The sequence below is a fragment of the Pholcus phalangioides genome, unplaced genomic scaffold (assembly GCF_987345545.1).
Source record: "Pholcus phalangioides strain wild (caught in Gottingen) unplaced genomic scaffold, Ppha-v1.0 ptg000018l_1, whole genome shotgun sequence".
NCBI classification, from domain to species: domain Eukaryota; kingdom Metazoa; phylum Arthropoda; class Arachnida; order Araneae; family Pholcidae; genus Pholcus; species Pholcus phalangioides.
The window spans coordinates 20,356,663-20,379,112 of NW_028301611.1; the positions used below are offsets into that span (position 1 = coordinate 20,356,663).

At 35.3% G+C, this 22,450-nt stretch overlaps 1 non-coding gene across 1 annotated transcript; it reads right to left on the minus strand.

Annotated features, from left to right (window-relative positions):
* On the minus strand, positions 1-72 carry TRNAA-GGC (transfer RNA alanine (anticodon GGC)). Its single transcript has one exon. It is a non-coding gene; the product is annotated as a tRNA-Ala (tRNA).
* Between the last annotated feature and the right edge of the window lie 22,378 nt (positions 73-22,450).

Genomic DNA, 22,450 nt, shown 5'->3' on the forward strand with positions numbered 1-22,450 from the left:
TGCCCCCACGGGGACTTGAACCCCGGTCTCTCGCTTGCCGGACGAGTGCTCTACCATCTAAGCTATGGAAGCTGATAGAATACTTCAACCTTGGAGCGTATATATGTTGAAAGGCACCGTACATGGACGGCGTCAACAATAAACTAATAGCTCGTGAACACATATTTGTATAATATATGTATAAATACATATTTGTATTTGATATTCGAAAGTGTATTTGAGGCTCCAGATGAACTTGACTATGTCCGCAGCATGGGTTAACGATTAGAGCATGACTTTCAGTGTGGGTGAGTGCATGGTCGCTCATTTTGTTCGAACAACCCACGTTCCACTTACAAAATGAATGGTATTACTATTTCGGATGCAACTAGGATTACCGATTTGGGAATTATTATTGACTAGCGTCTTAGGTTTTTTGAGCGTTCCTCAGCAGTTGGCCAAAAAAGTGAACAGAATACTTGGTTTCATTCTCAAAAAGGTATCTTCGCGTTCCTTCAGAGTGATTCTTGCACTTTTTTGGTTCTAGTTTGTCCTCTGGAGTATGCCGTAATGTTTTGGAGACCATATCTACAAAGAGATATAGACGTGGTTTTGAAGGGGCACAGAGAAGAGTTACGCGTATCCTTATTGGCCCACGGGGCTTGAGTTATGAAGAGAGAGATGTAGATCATATCTGCATCCCCTGGTTGAGAATAGTTACACGTGCTCGCGTGGTCTTATTGGCACACAAGACTTGAAATATGAAGAAAGACTTGATTTTTTGAATATGTCTACACTAGAGAAACGCAGGTTTTGGGGGGGGGGAGATATGACAGAAGTGTTTTAAAATTTTCAACGGGATGGATAGGATGGACCATGATTTATTAATACAAAGTCAATCAAGTGCTTCGACAAGGGGACACCAGTATCGTTCATTACAACAGGCAACAACAGTACAATTATTCAATCATTGCTCTTCATTCATAGTTAAGTAAAAAAAGTGGTGAAGATGGCAGCACTACACATAACAAGCATTACACAGTATCAAACCAGACGTTAGGTTCACAACACGTACACGCACATTCCGACATGTCCGATTCGTTAGAAGATCTCCAGAGGAGTATGAACGAGGAGCATGCAGCACAAGGGACAAATCCAGGTTGCGGTGTCGCAGGCAGTTTTTCTCTAATAGGGTTGCCAATAAATGGAATAGCTTACTTCCTGGGGTTCGTGAACTCCAACACAATTGACACGTTTAAAAATACACTGTTTAAAGGACACATTTTTCCGGAACAATCCTGCAACATTGGGAGAGCTTCAAGATTTGATCTGTGAGGCATATGCTTCCGTTTCCGTTCAGAAATTACAGCGGGTGACTGAAAATTTCATTCTTCGTTTGCGCCCTCTCTGTGCTGCGATCGGTGCACTTTTCGAATCAATTGTGATGTGATTGCAATGACTGCTTGCAAAGGACAGTTCATAGCCTATTTCTCGGACTCCATACCGGGGCTTCATTGCACAGCGCCACCAGTCGGCAGCATTTGTAACTAATTTTGAAACTTCTGTATCAGATTTTTACGGCTTTCAAAATGAACATACCATTTGTTTTATTATTCCATCGATCACCGTTTCCAAGTTATTTAATTTTAAAATCAGGTAGTTCTTTGTGGGACATACTGTACAGTTTTACAAATGCAGAATATAATTTACAGTCGATCCCGTTTACAACGTTCCCGCTTAGTACGACTTATTTTCGTGGTTTGAACTCTAATTCTCATTAAGATTACAGTGTTTTTTATGATGATTTTTTAAAAAAGCGTTATAAGCGGGATCTACTGTATATTACATTACCCACACTTTTCATAACTTGAAAGCAAACTAACATGTCGCTTTCAAAAATAAATAACAACATAAACATCATCCTTAAAATTACCAACTTGTTAGATGTAATGCATGAGTACAGGATGGACACTATCGACCGACGAATAATTACACATTTATGGTTCACTGTGGAAAAACTGACATAAAAAAGTGTTTGGGGCGCGGTAGCCCAGGTCGATAAGATACTCGCCTAAAATACCAAAGGATGTTTAGAGGTGTCGCGAGTTCGATACCCGCTTCGTCCTTGTCTGAAAACTTTCCTGACACAGGGGTACAACAGAAACGGCGACGTGAGCACAAAAACAATTGCTACCGCAGGAGTCTTCCATCGAGGGATTAGCGCACCACCCTCTCGATGAGTATAAAAGAAACAATCCTGCCGTTCGGAATCAGCAAATAAATTGTAGGTCCCGGTCTAATTAGCCCTCGTGTGCAGAAAAAGGACCGTGGTGCGACAACAATGATCAATGAAAAGTGTTTCACGTCTTAGGATCAGACGAATATTAAGGGAGTTATAACATTTTGAATTTTTTTGTGGCGTGTCAGTTTTCTAATGGTCAGTTACGTGCCAAACAACCAACGAAAAAAACAATCCCCATGCAGCGGGTTACCACTAATTGAAAATCAGCTGAAATATTCAATCCCATTATGAGCCATGTTCGGTTATTTTCTTTCACTATTAGCAGTTTTTCCTTTTCGCTTAGAGTGATGTTAACCTTGTTATTACGCGTTACCTTCGCCCCACTATACTGGTAAATTTATCACAAGATTTGTAAAGCGTTAGCCAAATGAGATCTATTGAAAAAATTTTTTTTCTTAAAATCAACACTTTATTCACCAAAAAATATAGTATTTTTTTCCCTCTTCACTGCTAAGTGAAATGTTTTTAGGGAAAGAACAAAGGAAAAAGAAACTGGTTTGCACAGGTTTAGTTTTTTTGACTACCTCAGGGTTGTAGCAAGGCTATCAGCTTAAAAACATCAAGTTGTAGGTTTGATGAACGTTCGGTGAATTTGGCAGAATTCGAAAGCGATGTCATCAATTTTTTAAGCGTTACAATTATTTATAGGCCAAATCAAAAATTGAAAACACATTTTCGTATACGTTCGTCACAAGTAATCACATGTACAATTATTGGGCGGTCGATTGTTTCTACTTAGTATAAATCTGAAGAACAGCGTGTCGTACAGACTGTTGGGGACGTTATAACGTAGACAGTGATAAAATCTCACGACGTTTCTATTCAATTTAAATCAAACGTGTCTTATACCTTTCTAACACAAGCACAGACACGCGTGAATTTGATCTGTCTAGATAACTACTGCTCAAGTACAAGTTCCTCAATCTTCAAGAAACTACTACAGACGCCTCCGGGATTGTAATCATATAGATAAACTATGTTGACCTAGACTGTCGAAACTGGGAAGAAAAGTATATATGAGTTACGTAGTAAGAGAGAGAGAGAGAGGGAAAATGTCGGATATAGCCCATTTATGTTTTATATCTTCGGAAATAAAATAAAATGACTCTTTAGAAAGAAGAATAAGAAGAAGATTCATTGCGGATGCCACACATTCCTCAAATAACGGAGTACGTGCACTTCTTCCAAGTTGTGTTAGCAGTGGCAAAACACGAGAAGATACTTCTTTATTTTTTTTTAGTATTCTATGGGTTGGCTGAAAGAAGAGCAACAACAAAAAAACGAATGGTGAATTCTTCATTGAAGTAGAACGAAGACGACGTGATGCAGTGAAAATGTCCGCTATCTTGTTACAAATGTCATGAAGAAAACTCGTTTGTCTCCAACGTGCCTGCGAGGGTTAGTGAAAAGGTGCGAAGAATTTACTCAAACTGTCCCGTTCTGCTTCTTTCTTGGATGGACCCAACATGGGCGTGTTGTAACTGCCTTTGATCCATGATAAGTTTTCCCAACCGAGGACGATAAGTAATGGATGTTTGTGCTCTTTCATTTACCCTGATCTTTTTTTTTTGTGTTCACCCTCGTTTGTCTAACCTAATATCTCTTAGTGTCGCAGAAAGTTCTTCTAAACCAACATTTACTCTGTTTGTTATTGGAGCTGACGAAATTCCTAGGTCAAATGTGATTAAAAATATGATTGATATTGTGTTATATACAGGGTGGTTATAAATAAAGTGACGCTAATCAGACCTATGTAGCGTACGTTGTGTTGAACTTATTCCGTTGAAACTCGGTACGTATGACCCGGCCCAAGTCCTAAGTGCCACCGATTCTCGAACTGCCCGAGAGGTTAGGCCAAAGTATGACAGTTGCTGTATTTGTGTTTTTTCGAACTTTGGCCAGCCTCCTTTAACCTGGAGATCCCTGGCCAAAGTTCGAAAATTGGTGTTTTTGTTGGTCCGGTAGGCGGTATATCTATCAATTATAGTTTCACGGTGGTACCACGATGGTTAGGAGTTTTAGGGAGTGGGTCCCCTAATTGTATATGTGGCGAGACGACGGTATGGCATCCCCCGTAGGGCAGCAGCTCTCACTATAGGGATATCTTTATATTGATTAACACATGAAACAAATTATATCGCGCTTACGATTTATGTTATGTGTGCATCAGTATAGAGATAATCACTATAGTGATTATCTCTATACTGATGCATAACCCTATAAGTATAGAGATATCCCTATAAGTATAGAGATAATCACTATAGTGAAAAATCAAAATATCAAAAATCACTATAGTGATTATCTCTACGGTCCCTACGGTAGCTCGGCTTTGTACCTTCTTACCACGTTCACTATGTTATTGTAATTTACGTAATATAACTATATATTAATGATTATTGTAATATATGTCTGACCCCGATTATGGAATTATAGCGTAGCACATCGGACAATGGCCAGGGATGGCCAGATTGGCCACTTCACGAACTGACCGGCCAAAGTCAGAAAAAAACACGAATTGTTGGTATTTTCCCAGATATTTCGGCCAGTTCACGGCATAGCCTGCAATTCGCGAACTAGCAGCACTTGGGACTGTGGCCACAACATATACGTTAGGTATATTGACATGGGGGGAAAAAAATGCAATAAAACTTTACAGTTGAAATTTCGATAAGCAGGACAAAAAAGTGTCGCGTAGAACAAGAAACACAAATTGGAAACAAAGTTTCATTAAATCACAGCATTTGTTTGATGTGTATTTCATTTGCGTCAGTCTCAGCGTACACCTAGAAGAATACAGTCACAACACAAAAAGTCCAGAAACCGAGTTACTTCCCTATTAATAACATCAGTTTTTTTCTCTACAAGTCGGCAACAGCGACATTCCAATGGCTACAAAACAGTAGGGAGATCGTAGCTACAAAACATCACTATAAGATGACCCCTAAAACTTGGTGCTGTGCCTGTAAGAATACCAATATTTTTCATACTCAGTTTTGAAATGAAGTGAAAAATATATAACTATAATATCCTTATAAAATATCTGGGTTAGTTTCCAGCTGGGACGAAAAAAATCCACTCATGAAAAACTCCCCAGAGCTGTGCATGTGGGCACAGGGTAAAACTAGATCGATACATAACAGTATTTCTAAATTTTAAAACGAATAAGGAAGATGAAAATGAATCTAAATGAACATTTTCTTTTCAAACTTATCCCGAATTCCATAAAAAAAAGAAAACTAAATCCTTTCTACACAAAGGAAAAAAAATAACCCGAAGGTAAAACGACAAGAAATTCCAGAGGAAGAAAGAAGAAAAAATGTGAAAAATTTACATTCGAAATCATAGACGTCTCCCGAAAAGAACGTGTTATTAATGTTATCAGCAGGGATAATTATCGACTAGAACTTTTCCAAAGAAAGTTAAGAAAAATTCTTTCATAAGGAAAAAAAAAAATTTTTTTATTTTTTTCATTGGGAGAAGAAAATTCTATTTTTTAGGGAAAGATCTACATAAAGAAATTCTTTTTGTCGGAAATAAAAGAAATCATGTATGAAAAGATATTTTTCCCAAAAAAAAAAGAAAAAGAATAAGAAAGAGATGTATGAAAAAAAAGACAGTATAAAAAAAAAATCAAGAAAATATCTCTTTTCGAACGCTTTCGCAAACTTTATTTCAAAAAAATTCTTTTTCTCTGAAAAATCCAAGGATTTAATTTTTTTTTGTCGTCTATAACAAAATAAAAAAAAATGGAAATTTGAATAGTATATTTTTTTCATACCCCATTTTTAACCTGTACTGATACCGGAAGCTAGAGCATTGATTAATTACACACCTTGCGCATCATATGTTGCCACAACATATGCATAAAAGAATTAAGAAAATCATACCTTAATAGAAAATTTGAAAAAAATAAGAAGATATTTCTTTTTTTGAAGTTCACGTGTGTGTTTTTTGGGGATTTATTTATGAAAAATAACACTGTATGTATTTTTATCGATGGAGGGATTTCGTTGCTTCATATAAGCTTAGTTAACATCAATAATAAGAATTTTAATTAAGGTCAAGTGGAATGAATATACTACCACTACACCATGCACCTTGTCCATATTCCTCCACGAAATTTCTAACGAATGAGTACATCCGACGATGATGTCACTCTCCGCTATCCATACAAATGTTTTTAACAGCTGGCTGATGTGAAGATATATTTTGGAAAGAAAGAAAATTCAACTGCCCCTGAGGAGAATCGAACCCACGTCCTTTCACGATCTGGATGAACGCCCTGGACCAATAGACTACAGTGGCAACGAACTTCTCAATCTTTCCTTGAAGCTCTGGAGCTCGTGTGCACTGAACGGGACCGTATATGGACGGTCGGATCTAACTCAGGCCAAAGCTTACAATTGCTGACAATGCCACCAGATGGCGACTTATTCGAGGATGATGTCACTCTCCGCTATCCTTACAGAGGTTGTTTTTTTTAACATCTGGACCGTCCATGTATGGTCCCGTTCAGTGCAAGTGAGATCCGAGGAAAGATTGAGATATTCGTTGCTTTTTTTTAGTCTTGGGCGTTCACCCGGAAAGTGAAAGGACGTGGCTTCAATCCCCGCAGGGTTTTTTGAATTTTCTATCTTTCCAAAATATATCTTCGTATCAGCAAGCTGTTAAAAAAAACAACCTTTGAATGAGTACATGTTGGAATGTGCGCATTTGTCCTGTGAACCTAACGTAAAGCTTGTTTTTTTGTAATGCTTGTTATAGTGCCGCCATCGGGTATGTGTTTTTCGAACTATAAGTGAATTGTAGTAGATTGAATGTCGTACCATTACAGGAATATTGCTCTCTGTGGCGAGACTTTTTAATGAAGAGATCGGCTCATACACATTCGCGCTCTCGAAATTCAGAGGCACAGAATACCAACCACAGCTGACCACCACTATGGTACCGGTGGGGTTTGAACCCAGCACCACGGTGGTAATAAATATACTTCATTATATTTATTCAGTATATTATAGTATTATCGAATGTAGGTCGATAAAAGATTAACAAACGAAAAAAAAAATTCCCCAAAGACACACCTAAAAGACATTCTCGGAAACATTCGTAACAGACACACCAAAAACACAATAAAAATACGGGGTATGTGGTTTCATTTAAGAATTTTTTCCAAACCAAAAGTGTCAAGTATCTCCACTATTAATACTAGGGGTTTGCCAACTGACTGATTCGAAAATAAATTCAGGAAAGGAAATTTAACTAATTCCGTCGGAAAATGAACCACCATTCTCTCGCATGCCGGACGAGTGCGCTAGAGCAATACGCTACAGAAGTAACGAACTTCAAACGCCAGTGGAGTAAATCCTGTAATTTCTTTCCGCTCTCCTCACTATCACAAAGATTCATTATAACCCTATGAACCAAAGTTGTTTTTTTCCCCAGTTTTTTCTGTTAGTGATTTCCCTCAACATATAATGTATCCACAAGATAAACAGAAGACTGGATGTTGTGAAGATATTTATTATTTCAGATGTTAATTTTTTAAGGAAGGAAAAAACTCATCTCTGCCTCTACCGGGAGTCGAACCCGGGTCCCTCGATTGCCGGACGAGTGCTCTGACCACTAAGCTACAGAGGAGATAGAGATTTTCCTTCGCTAGAGCGTATATATGCCGAACGGAACCGTGCAATGGACGGATAATAAATATCTTCACAACATCCAGTCTTCTGTTTATCTTGTATTAACAAGTGGTGAGCGACATTCATGTCATATATAATGTATCTTTTTACTATATGCATGTAAGAGCGGAAGAGAACACGTAGGTGAAGAAGTATGGGTTTAAGTACGGTTTAACCGCTTCACGTACAAGGTTTTTGCAAAAAATTATGATTATCCTTATTTGACGAATCGGCGATAAATCTAATTACCTTGTGCTAACCTAACCACACGTTAAGAAAAAAGGGGGGAAAGAAAAATATATGCAATTGAATCCGGTTATAACGAACTCCAAGAGACCGGAGAAATCACTTCGTAATAACGAAATTTCGTTACAAAGGAATCCCAGATGTTTACATTGTTCTTGTGCAAACTTATTTGGGGTTGGGATTAGAAAAGTTTTCGTTAGAACTAGATTTTCGCTATAACGGCATTTGTTAAAACGGGAGTCGACTGTGTATGAAAGAAAAAATTTAATAGATAAAGTAAAAGAAGAGTTTTTTTAGTCCTCTTTTCACCCTCACAGTACGTGTTCCCTTAGTACAGAAAGAAAGGAGAGAAATAGAGCACAACTTTTTTTCCCGTAGAGATAGGGTTACTATAAAACTTCACGATGGTGAAGAGAGAGGAAAGAAAACACCGAGAATTTGTTTGAATTTATTCCACTGGTGTTTGGACGTAATATTACGCCCGCGATCGTAAAGCGGTTAAGTACGGGTATGTCATGTCGTGACAGAATCCGCAACGAAATTTCAAATGAATTTTTGAATTTGAATTGAATATTTATTGTTTGAGCCTTAGCCCATTACAATATTACAATACATCAATCAGAAACGATAGCATTAATTCATATTAGTAACAACACAGCTATCTAATACAAAAACTTTTTTGCGTGAAGAGGGGGGATAACAAAATTGGGGAAAAATAAATAAATAAAAAATTCACAAGCCCCGATCAAGGTATGTGGGGGGTTAACACATGCACATATTTACGTATATACACACATATTTCTTCACATTTATATCGTTTTACAAGAAAATGAACGATTTATTGATCAAAAGATCCCTTATTCATAGATAAAAGGATGAGATAAGATCGAATTTCCTCATGCAGCTCTTCCAGCCAGTTTCAGATCGTACAAAACTTAAAATTGGGAAGTTACAAAGACATAAATAAATAAATATATAAAAATAAAATAAATAAATGAAATATATATGATGTACATATATTTATTATGTTATAACAAATATATGATCTACAAGATCACTGGTCTCCATAGAGGGAGCGCAAACCATGAACAGCTCTTAAAAAACAAAAAATATGTTTTATTTCAATATTATTCAGTGTCATGATATTTTTTATGTTTAAGGTCATGTTGTTGAAGTATCGTTTATTCTATAGGATGCGTAGGTTGGACACTGCAAAAATAAATGTTTCCACGTTTCCAATTGATTAAGGTTGCAAAAATTACAATTTTTTAATGGATCAATACAAATAGTTTGATTTAGATTCAGGCTGACTCTTAGGCTGCCAAAACGCAATTGAACCAAGACTGTTTTAAAACTAATTTTGCAGTTATTTATCAAATAATCTTCCAAACCAAAAGAGTTTTTTATTGTTCTATGAAAAGATGATCCATAGCAGGATTGTATATATTGTGTGTCAAGCTGGATACTTTGGAATGTTTACAATAAGGGGTATGTGTTGTTTAATTGTTGTAGGATCTTGAGCAAGTTTAAGAAAGCTGAAGCCAGTTCCATCAAAGATTTTCCAAACGTTGAAGAGCCAGTTATTTACATTATTAAGTTAATTCAACGCTTTACGCCTAAGTTCCAACAAGCATATTTTTGTAAATCTAGTGTCATTCATTGCAAGGATACGAAGATAAAACTTTAACACCAGATTTTTTAGCAAGACTGAGACTCTTGGCTGGCCCAATTCCATTCTAATCATATAACCAGGTGTATTAATATGGAATGTATAGAATCTTTTTTGCAACATGCCAAAGGTATTTTCAAATTCATCAATAAATTCAACTGCCCAGATTGGTGAACCATATGATAAAACTGATAGTATTAGGGCTTTGAACAGTTTCGCAGAAACTAAGAGTTTATCTTTGTGTTTATCAAAATTGGCATAGTTTTTCGGATAGTAATTTTAGCTTTTGATGTGAAAAGTTTTTTGCTAGTCCAAAAGAACCAGTACTCGTAAAAGGAACTCCAAGGTATAAGTGTAATTTGACACCACCTCCAGGGAAGTATTTCGGCACGACCAACTCTCGTATTTCTTCAATTTACCGGATCTTCTGCAGACCATAATCTTAGTTTTATTTAAGTTTACATTCAGATGGAAAATCATCATCTGAAATTTCAAATGGAAGATGTGGAAGTCCTAAAGCTTCTAAAAAATGTATGTGCAAGCAAAACACCAGAATCATATGATATTTATCCTAGGGTCCTTGAAGAATGTGCTAATGAGCTGCTGGGGCCAGTTGCTTACAGATTTACAGAGTAGTGATGTTGAGGGCATTTTTCCAGGAGATTGGAAGCTTGCAAATGTGAGTCCGATATTAAAAAAGGGCATTGAAGGAACCGAGTCGAATTATCGTCCAGTGCGTTTGACGAGCTCCCTGTCAGAAATTTTGGGAATTATTATCAAAAGGCAATTGGTGAAGTGCATAGACGAGAATAACGTATTTTCGGAAAACCAGGGAAGGGAACGTCATGCGTAACCAACCTCCTTTGCTTCTATGATCACGTGACTAAGGCTTTGTTAGAAGGGAGAAACGTCAATGTTGTTCATCTTGATTTTGAGAAGGTATTCTATCCGTTCCAACATCGTAAACTCTTGAAGCGTTTACACGAGCTTGGGATTGGGGGCAACTTTTTAGCCTACTGGCCTTGCACAGGTTTGTATATAATAAATAAATAAACTTTTTGAATTGGATAGAATCGTGGCTGAGAGACAGGTCACACCATGTTGTGATAAACGGGGAGCTTTCTGATTGGACGTATGTGATGAGTGGAAACCCTCAAGGAAGTGTCTTTGGGCTTATAGTCTTCTCAACTTTTATCGGTAAACTCGATCTGGGTATTGACGGGATAGTTAGCAAATTCACAATTATAGGATTAATTGAACCGACGTTGAAAACCGCAGTGTACGAAAGTATTCAGGATACAGAGTTGTCCAAACCGATAGGCTTTACTGTATTAGACACACAAATGATCAGTCCAAATCACAAACGGATAGGGACACCTACGAACCCGACTGGGTTGTGCCAACACCATTTTTCAGCAGACTGAATAAAGTGGGTGTTAGTTGTGTACATAATGTAAAATAATGTCTTGAGAGTTTCATCTACCCGTAAATTCTCATAAGATATTCACTTTAGCCTTCGATCAATTTTTGTCTTTTTTAAAAAGTGCTCTTCAGTGTTTTAAAATACATATTTTTAAATCGTGGGGAGCATTTGGAACGAATTCCGTGACTTTCCATATATACCATTGGTAAATCGTGTGATTCAAGAACGAATTATCTTCGTTAGCCGAGGTATCACTGTATTTGGTTTATCTAAGCTTGAAAAATAAACCGAGTTCAACAATCACGCACCAAATCTATTACATTACGTATCAATAATTAGAGTCAGTAGTATAGCTCTCTGGCAATTATAATTATCTACTATCAAATATGAATAATGTCTAATGCATAAGTCGAGTGTACGTGTCTCCTTATGCAATATATTAACGTCCTCTTCCATTCATTATTTCAATATAAATGACTTTTATAAAAAGTTTCAGCGCTATGATAATAAAAGGGTTAAATACTAAGTTTCTGACTCTAAAAAAAAATCTGGCATTATTCCATGTTGTTCATAAATTAACAAAGTAAACACAGCTAATTTCGAAAAACAAAACAAAAAAGAACTCTAACATATTAATGCTTAAAATAATGTTTTTTTTAGAATTGACTTGAATTCGGAAACATGCATTTCCCCTTTAAACAATATGCGTTCCCTTTAAAAGAAAAGGTCATTATTCTTTTTCATAGAAATAAAAGATATTTAATTTCCAAGTTAAAAAAAATAATAATATTTTGCGTTTTGTGGTAAATATTTATTGTATAATAATGTTCTTCTTTTATGGAATAATGCCAGAAATTTTTTTGTTCCAACGACAAAATAATGTTTAATATTGAAATAAATAATAAACAAGGAAAAATGTCAAGGAAATTGCCTTTTTTTTGTTTCTTTCTTCTTCCAAAGTTCGTATCGTTTTAATAAAAAAGATGAATTTTCGAATAATAATAATAATAATCTTATTAATATTTTTGGTGCTTTTAACTTTTTGTTCTATTATTCCCCTTTTTTTTGTAGTTTTTGGTTGTAAATTATGATTTTCAATTTAATCAGCCGTTTTTGTGAATGTGGTTTGGGCGCATATTTTTGATAGAGAAGGGAACCTGCATGATGCAATAATAGGAGCTATTTGCATAGGTAATGGCGGTTGTCGGTTGCCTTCCCTTTTGTATCAGTTTTACTGTGTATCCTGTTATATTTAAATATCGCTATTTACGACCCTCATATGCCCTAAAGGCAAGGGCGTACGCAGGATCGACCTTTACAGGGGGGAGCAATGAATTTCTTCCAGAGAATGTACAGTTACCAACCTTCAAAAAACGTTTTAAATTAACAGAAACTGGGGCGCGGTAGCCCAGGTCGATAAAATACGTGCCTAAAGGGCAAAGGATGTTTAGATGTGTTGCGAGTTCAATACCCGGTTCGTCCTTGTCAGAAACTTTCCTGACACAGGGTACAACAGAAACGTTGACATGACCACAGAAAAAGATTGCTAGCGCAAGGAGTCCCACCCACGTCAAGGGGTTAGCTCACCAAACCCACGGTGAGTATAAAAAAATTTGGCTGTTCGGAATCGGCAATAGATTGTAGGTCCCGGTCTAATCAGTCTTCGTGTGCAGAAAATGACCGTGTTGAGACAAAAATGATTAAATTTACAGAAATTGATTAGGACAGTATATCTCTAGATATTTTCTTTCGATATTTTAATTATTTTACAAATATACAGGGTTTCCTGTAAGTCCTAACACAACCTTTATCTCATTAACTGTCTGTTTGTCGTAGAGGTATGGTTTCAGTTTTAAAAATGCTCAGAATGTGTTCAGAAATCACGCTGCACCAGTTTTGTGAGTGAAAATACAGTGTGACATAAACAAAAAATTTCAATTTTTGTATGGTCCTCCTATTCTCTAACTTTTAATTAGAAAATTATTGCCCTGTCTCCCCTGAAGCCAAAAAAAAAAAATTACATCGTTTTAAGTGCAATATTCGCTGAGATTTTTTGAATTTAAAAATCTGAGAAAAGGGTGGGGAAAAACAGCATAAGTAAGAGAAAGGAACGTTATCCTTTAGTTTACGTCGTTCTTTACAAACTTTCTTCGTTTTTTTAACTCAAATATCCCGGCAAATATTTCAGTTAAAAACCATTGATTTTTTTTTTTGATGGACTCAGAAGCGAAAGGGAAACAATTATCTAATTGGGTTTTTTTGAGCACAGTGTATCCGTATAAAACGCAATTATTGGATTTTAAAAACTATACATCCCCTCGCAATATTAATGACAATGATGTATCTGGGATCTCCACACTTTATTTGCATACTTTTCCCGACTGGAAGTATGCCTCTAAATTGAACGGTTCACCAGTAATTTGCGTTTCGCGGAGTTAGCTATGCACGCTGTATAAGCAAGTGCAAAACGATACGTTTAAAAAAATATCTTTGTATCGAGTATCGCGTTGCGCGAGATTTCACTGTAGTGCCATATGCCCCACTAAGAGGCGGTCTATATTCAAGTTGTACTGGAGATGCTAATTCTTTGCGAAAACGATGGAACTTTTTGCCAGGCTGCTCGTGTTTCATTGCAGGGTGCTCGAGCACCCATCTCCCATCTTAAAAGTATGTCATTGAATTTACAAGAACGTGATTTTCTGAGGAAACTCTTTTATGAACGCACTGATTCGGGGCTTCAAGAAAAAATCATATGAATCCCTTCATAAAAACCTTCATACAGTCAAGGCTGTAGACAACTCAGTAAATGCAAAATTTAATTATAGGCACACACTTGTATATTCTTATACACAGTACAGAGAAATGATGAATACATATTTTTTTATCATTTAATAGGGACCGTGGTTTTGATATAATAATAATCACACAAAAAAATTGATTTATATTTTTGAAAGAAAAAAACTATTTCAACATCGAAAAAATATATTTCTCATTGTTATTTATTATAATAAAAACAGAATATATTTCTCCGTCATAATTACGCCTGGAATTACCATTACTTAATAGAGTGATTTCGATTAATAATATTTTTTTTGTGGAAACAATGATGTCGCAATTCATGTGTGATGAGGATTTCCCATGGATTTTATAACCATATTTATACTCAAAATATGTAAAAAAATATCCAATTAAATTTGTTAAAAATCGAAAACGGAACAAATAAGTTTAATGAAGAAGAAGAAAACAACTCCATCTCCCTCTCTCTCTCACCATGAATTTCAAGAAAGATGTTTGAAAAAACAGAATCAATTTGTTCAGCCAATTAGCGCACGAATGTGTCTCGTTAAATCAACGTATTGTCTCCTGAAACCAGTAGCAATCGTTACGTTGCTTTACCGGGAACTTTTAATAACGGTTTGTAATTAGAAAATTTTTTTTGGGAAGAATTGGGAAAAAATTGTTATGTACTGTTATTATTTTGAAATTTTTTGGGTTGGATTTTATCGGATGTAAAATCTATTTTTAATGATGAACTCATTATGGTTTTCTCGTTCCGTGGCTCGGAAACTTGATTGTTAGGAGAAAGTGTTTCAAATATGAAAAATTGAGATTATATGTATATGGTGAGGCAGTCTAATGAAACTTTTATGGTCTTATCAGAATAAAATTTAGAATTTTTATTTTTCATCTTATTTTTTAATTAATTTTATTTATACTTTTCTTTCAATTTTATGTTGCTTAGGTATTGTACGAATGCCACATATTATTTTCCATCCATATCTGTTACCGATATTATTATTCTTTACATTATTATTATTTGTTCAGAAACTTTTTAGAAAATTCACCCTTTGTTGTCTTTGAATTTATAGGCTATCTGGTTACCTATATAGGGAAAAGAAAAATCGGAGTTATTTGTGCTATCTATAAGGCATGATGTTTGTCTGTGAAAGCATCTTATATACGTACCAAATTGAATAAAATTCAAAATAGCGATACTGACACCCAAATTTGAGGATGTTATTCTTATGAATGAAATGCTGTGTTGAATATTACAAAATGCTGAATGCTGAAGTAACGCAGTCTTACTATTCTTTAGGATATTTTGACTTTCTTTTGTCTTATTTTCTGTCAAGCTATGACAGTGTTTTTCAACCCTTCTTATCTTGTGGTACACTCTAAGCTACGGTCGAACTGAATGAACGCCAGGGGCTCTGCCACCGGACTTATCCCGTTGCCGAGATCTCTTCCAGCCCAGCTTCGCGGCAGAGTCTGGAACAAAGTGAGTGCACCTAACAGTTTGAGTGTATAGCTAGTGTTGTGTTTGATATTTCAGTGCCGCCATCTATACTTAATTGTGAGTGAAGTGTAATGATTGAATATTTGTAACGTTGTAGGCCTGTTGCTCTCTGTGGCGAGAGTTTTTAAACTGGAGATCGGCTCGCATTCGCGCCTTGAAGTTGGAAATCACAGAAAACCAACTTCAGCCGACCACCACTTTGGAGCCGGTGGGGTTCAATCCCGGATCCTCGCGATGCGAATCCGTCACTATGACCACTCGACCACCACAGCGGCTGTGGTGGTTACGGTTGAACTTTAACCGTATGGTTGAACTTCACAAGGAAAATTGAAATGTGTTCTAATAAACACCAGAAGCTCTGGTAATAAGAAAGATGTTTTGAAGACCATGATAAGTGTGAGGGCCTTGTCAAGGGTCTTGATCGTATAGCCATAAGAGAATCTTGGGCAAAACATGCCTATGAATCCTTGTTACACGTACGATACTTTCTCCAGAAATAGATCTGGTAGAGAAGGGGGTCTTGATTTACATGACATCATGTTTGCAGGCTAGAGAGTGTAAGTAATAACCCACGAGTAGGGATCCAAACTATGATGAAATTTCCTACATGCTTAAACATAAGAGGGTAATAATATTTGGGGATTTTTTAATTGTCCGGCTATCGATTGGGGGGAACATATCATCTAGATATCAATATGAGAAAGGCTTGCTCAAGTTGTTACTCGATAATCTTGGTACCAGCCAGATATCAAAAGCCACTAGGAAAATTTCTATTTGAGTTCCCATTAGTTTCGAAGATCTTGCTGAACATGTTTCGGTTGGAGACAACTTTTCTTTCAGCATCGGGTGTTTAGTTTTTCTTGTGGCTTCTTCGTGGGTAAACCAAATAACAAATGAATGGTTCCCTGTTTTTGAACAACAAACCTTTGAACTTGAGGGAAAGGTTAGCGGTAATTTTCAAAGGCCTGTGAGAATCAGCGGGTGTGGTAAGTCAATGGGAGGAATTTAGGACAATACTATTTTCTGTTTTGCATGACGTATTCTGTGTGTGTGTGTTTTGCATTTCCGTATTCAAAAAGGGCAGTAGAGAGACCGTGTCAAATTATCGTCCAGTAAGTTTGACGTGATCTCTCTCGAAAATTTCAGAAATTATTATCAAAAGGGAACTGGTGAAGTGGATGGACGAAAATAAGGTATTGGCGGAAAACCAGCATGGAAATTAAAGTCGTGGGTAACCAATCTTCTTTTTTTCTATGATCACGTGACAAAGTCTTTGCCTTATCAAAGGCAAAATCCTTAACGTTGTGTATCTTGATTTCCAGAATGCACTTGATCGGGTTCAGCAGGGTAAACTCTTGAAGCATTTTTACATGAGATTAGCATCGGGGGCAACTTGTTGAACTGGATAGAATCATGGTTGCGAGATAGATCACAGCGGATCGTGATCGACGGGGAATTTTCTGATTGGATAGGTGTCACAAGTGGGGTCCCTCAAGAAAGTGCCCTGAGCCCCATACTTTTATCATTTTTTATCAAATAAACTCGATCAACGTATCAATGGGATCGTTAGAGGAATTCCACTGTTGATAATAAACTTATATACAGTTAGAATGAACATTTAGTTATCTGTTTCTCGTTCGAAGTACCAGTACCTATCAGGAATGGGAAAAAAATTACAGAAAGACTTGGAATAATACCTGCCCAAATCAATATTTAACCTTTTAGTGTCCCTTCTAGCGTCAGACATGAGGTAGAAAACAATACATACCCGGTAATAAATTCCCCATTTCCTGCGCGTGCTAGGTAAATAAATTTGTCCATCCTTTGCACATTTTTTTAGTCGAAGTAAATACAGTATAATCAATAATACAGTCTGGTCAGTAATCCGGTGTTTTTTATCCGATTGTGGAAAGCTATCAGTGTCTCAGCGTCGTTCGCCATCAATCCCATCCCCATCTAATACAAATACAACGCCACAACAGGCAAAATGCCCAACGAAGTGGCTGAGATAAAGATGCCCATAACAAATATGGATATCATATATTTGTAAAATACAGCAACCGAATTAAAAATGCAATTATAAAAACTAAAACTGTATATACATGATAAAATACAAATCCCATGAAAAAGATTTGCCTTATTCTAAGTATGTGTATTTCTCGATTTACCTCAACATGTTTATCGTATTATTTTTTAAACGAGTCAATAGTGTTAGAATTTACAACTCCAGGGGGGTAAGCTATTCCATTTATTAACAACCCTATTAGAGAAACTCTTCTCAGTTTCATCTTCACACCTTTTTCACATTCTTCATTTTTTGTTAAGCATACATAATATAGCATCTACAAAATACGTATATCTTATTAAAGAATAAAAATACAGTAGTGTGCGCGCTGGTATTTCAATTTCTTATCTTTTTTATAAAGTGAAACCAACATTTACATACCAGCATTTTTTTAAATTGTCTTTTGGATGATTCGAGTTTTTGATAATCCGAGGTGGATGCCTCGGATTATCGAGGCTTTACTGTATGAAAAAGTGCTTTCAGTTTTTTTTATTTGGTCAATAATTATGGAGGTATAACGCACCAAAAATTGATGACGTCACTTTTGAATTCTGCCAAATTCACCGAACATGCACCAAACGTATAACTTGGTGTTTCTTAGCTGATAGCAATGCTATAACCCCGAGTGTAACCAAGGGAATTAAAGCTGTGCAAACCAGTTTCTTTCCCTCTCCCTTTACCTCAAAAAATTTGGCTTAACAGTGAAGGAAAGAAACCGTATTTTGGCAAAAAGTGTTGATTTTGTGAAAACAAAGAGAAAACCTCCAATCATGAAAGAAAATAACTAATTTTGGCTTTTATCGGAATTGAATATTCTAGTTCATTTTCAATTAACGGCAACCTACTGAATGGGGAAAACATTTCTTTTTTCGATTTGGTGTTTGGCATGTAACTGACCATTAGAAAACTGATAAAATTTAAAAACTTTAATAAGTCCCTTAATATTCACCCGATCCTAAACAGGAAAACACTTTTACACGTCTGTTTTTCACAAGGAATCACGTACAATTGGGCGGTTCATAGAATCCCCACTGTATATAGGCTATAAATGAACTTTCACACAAGTTATGCGGTAAAAATTCAACATCTTTTTGTTTTCTTTGTGAGACATTTAAATTCTAGATGGCTTAATAAATTTTTAACACACCGCATAATATTGTAACAAAAACACAAAATTTCCCCAAGAATTTTTTTTTTTTCCAGGATCAGGGAAAAGTTAAACTGATCAAAAGATAAGCCGAATCACATCGCAACAGCCATATCAGTAATTTTCTTACATTTCGGGAAGAAAATATTCTCAAAAGATCCTTTCCTTTGGCAACAGCCACACTAAAATGTATCTCCTACACGAAAGACATCATTTGAAAAACTCTCTGACACCATCTTTTTCTGATATTGAAACTCTTAAAGGTCTAAATAAAAAAAAAAGAGGGCTGATGAAAGTTTCTTCACCCTTTTTCGACTTTCTTCAAATAGAAACTTCTTTAAATATTTGAGTTCTTTAGTAAAAATTCAAGAAAAAGAAAGATATAGACGAGAAATGCCTTCAGCAAGACTTTCTTCCGTACTATTGAATTCTCTACTCTTCCATTGGAGAAAAAGTATAGGAGCAAAAATTACTCCGAACATAACCATGTTAAGAGCTCTTCTCACCCTACTCGTATCTGGAGAAACATTCGACTTTGTGGACTCGAACCAAGGAGTCTTTTTATGCAGTGTTTTTTCTTTTTTCATTTTATTTCTTACAATATTCCCTTAACACGCGCGTAGGCACGAGGTGATGTTTACTGTCGTTATATGCAGATGAGAGAAGAAATAAAGTGGTTTTCGGCGGAATACTTTCCGGAGCAAATTCTTAAAAGGTGCAATGGCATCCATACATTCTCTCTTTCCTTCTTTTAAGATATGTGTTTACCTCTGGGAGATTTCCGTGGAATGAAAATGCTTCTTGATCTCTTTCCCATAAGTATTGCGATTATAGAAAGCGTTTATAAGTTTAGGCAACATATTTCGAGAAGTCTCACTTTCTTGCGATTTTTAAGCGTCTTGAATTCGGTGTTAAAGTCGATGGTTTTCTAAAAGATGAAGCCAACGTCCTCAATGGTTTTAGGTGTGTTCATACGTACGCTTTTGTGAACTCGGAATGCAATGAAAGAGCCACAGTGCCGCACTCTCGGTAATAGAAGTGGATGAATGCATTTTTGTGTGTATTTTTGTTCGTTCAAATCGAATAGAGGAGCCCAAATTTTTGAACGCTTTCACCATTTCTGAAATTATGTTCTTCATTATTCTTGAATTTTCATCAAGTTTTGAATCACATTTTTTTCATTAATGCTGGAAATATTTCTTCCATTAATTTTGGAATCATTTCTTCCAATAATTCTGAATTTTAATTCTTTCTTTCATTAATTTTGCATTTTAATCCTCTCCTTCATTAATTTTGAATTTTAATAATTTCTTTCATTAATTTTGAATTTTAATAATTTCTTTCATTAATTTTGAATTTTAATAATTTCTTTCATTAATTCTGATTTTTAATAATTTCTTTCATTAATTCTGATTTTTAATAATTTCTTTCATTAATTCTGAATTTTAATAATTTCTTTCATTAATGCTGAATTTTCATCATTTCTTACATTAATTCTGAATTTTCATCATTTCTTTCATTAATTCTGAATTTTCATCATTTCTTTCATTAATTCAGGAATCACTTTTTTCATTATTTCTGGAACCATTTCTTTCATTATTTCTGGAACCATTTCTTTCATTAATTCTGGAATCACTTTTTTCATTAATTATGAATTTTCATAATTCTGGAAATATATATCTTTCATTAATTCTGGAAATATATATCTTTCATTAATTCTGGAAATATATATCTTTCATTAATTCTGGAAATATATATCTTTCATTAATTCTGGAAATATATCTTTCATTATTTCTGTAATTATTTCTTTTAATATTTCTAGAATTATTTCGTTCGTAATTTTTGGAATTACTTCTTTCATTAATTCTGAATTTTCATCAACTCAGAATTAGTTCTTTCATTAATTCAAGAATTATTAATATATCCATTCTGAATTTTCATAAGTGCTGACGTATACATTTCTGAATTTTTTTTTTCATTTTTAATTCATCAATCCTAAATTTTCCTTAGTTTTAGGATTATTTCCTTCACTAGTTAGAAATTTTCTTCCGTTCTAAATTTTCATCACTTCGAAATTTTCAGTAATGTTTTATTCAGTTTATTTATTTATGTTTATATATTTTTTGTTTGAATATTTCTCAGTATTCCTGTATATTCTACAATAATGTATGGATTGAGTGCTCAAACTGTTAGGACGTCCCTGGTCTTGCAATTAGTTCCGCACTGGGCTTCCACCTATTAGCAAGAGTGCCCTGAGGCTTCAAATAAGTGAAATTTCGTCTATCAACCCTTCTAAGAATATCGCCAGTTTCACTGCAGGTTTTTTAGAGCTGGTTACACATGCGTAATTCCTTCATGACTTTTAACAAAAATATTTTAAATAAAAATTAATAAGCATAATCAAAATTTCTCCAAAAAAGGCAAAAATTTGGGATCAGTGAAGCATAATTTTGTCATATTTTTTCCCTTACGTATCTTATCACAAGTATTTCTTATAAAAGAACGGGTTTTTTGGGGGATTTTTATAAATATAAGAAGGAGAAAAAAAATGTTTGTTCGAGATAACAGTAAGAAAGACGTGAGAAGACATATTATTACTATGAATAATTAGGAGCTAGAGGGAGAATTTTCTGGAAAAAACTGGATATAAAAACGGAAAAATTTTCTTTTTTTTTAATCGAAATATTTTTTCTTTTATTATCAATGAAACTGGATACAACAATAGACAAAAAAATATTTATTCCAGAAAACGGGAAAGAATTTTTTTCCAAGAAAAAACAACAAAAATTGGAAAAAAATATCGATTTTTGAAACAAATTTTTTTTTTCATACGATACGTGGATTCGAGTTGAAATTTTTTTTATTTCGAAAAGTTACTAGAACTTTGTTGTTGCTTATTTTTAGGTTTTGTGTACGTGCTAAAATCCGGATACAACTTTGTTTCCAAGTTCATGTTTCTATAATGATGCAATATCAATTCTAGTTGGTTATGACTTCACTGAGGATTTTAACCCTTTATATCCGACATTATGAAAAGTAGAACAAGAAGAAAATTGTAATAAATTGAAATAAAAGTAGACATGTAATGATAATAATAAATTGTTATCATGTAAATTATAACAAATTATCTAACCTGGTACTTTAAAGTACCGCCAGGATATAAAGGGTTAAACAAAAAGTGTTTTTTCAAGCTTCACAAAAGAGGTTTTCTATCTTCTACAAATTTTTTGCGAAATTTAAATTTGATCTAATCAATAACTTCCACTAAAACGAGAAATTAGCCGCATGACTCATGCGCTATCGCGTACAGCACTTTCTTGAGCAGCAGGGCACAAAGTTTACGGGGCGCGGAAGTCCATGTCGATAAGATACTCGACGAAAGTACTAAAGGATGTTTAGAGGTGTCGCGAGTTCGATACTCGGTTCGTCCCTGTCAGACACTTTCCTAACACAAAAGTACAACGGAAACGGTGACATGCCCACAGAAAAAAGATTGTTGCCGCAGAGAGCTCTACACTGAGGAGTTAGCGCATCAACCTCTCGGTGAGTATGAAAAAAAGAGAGGCTGCCGTTCGGAATCGGCAACAGATTGTAGGTCCCGGTCTAATTAGCCCTCGTGTGAAGAAAATGACCGTGGTGCGACA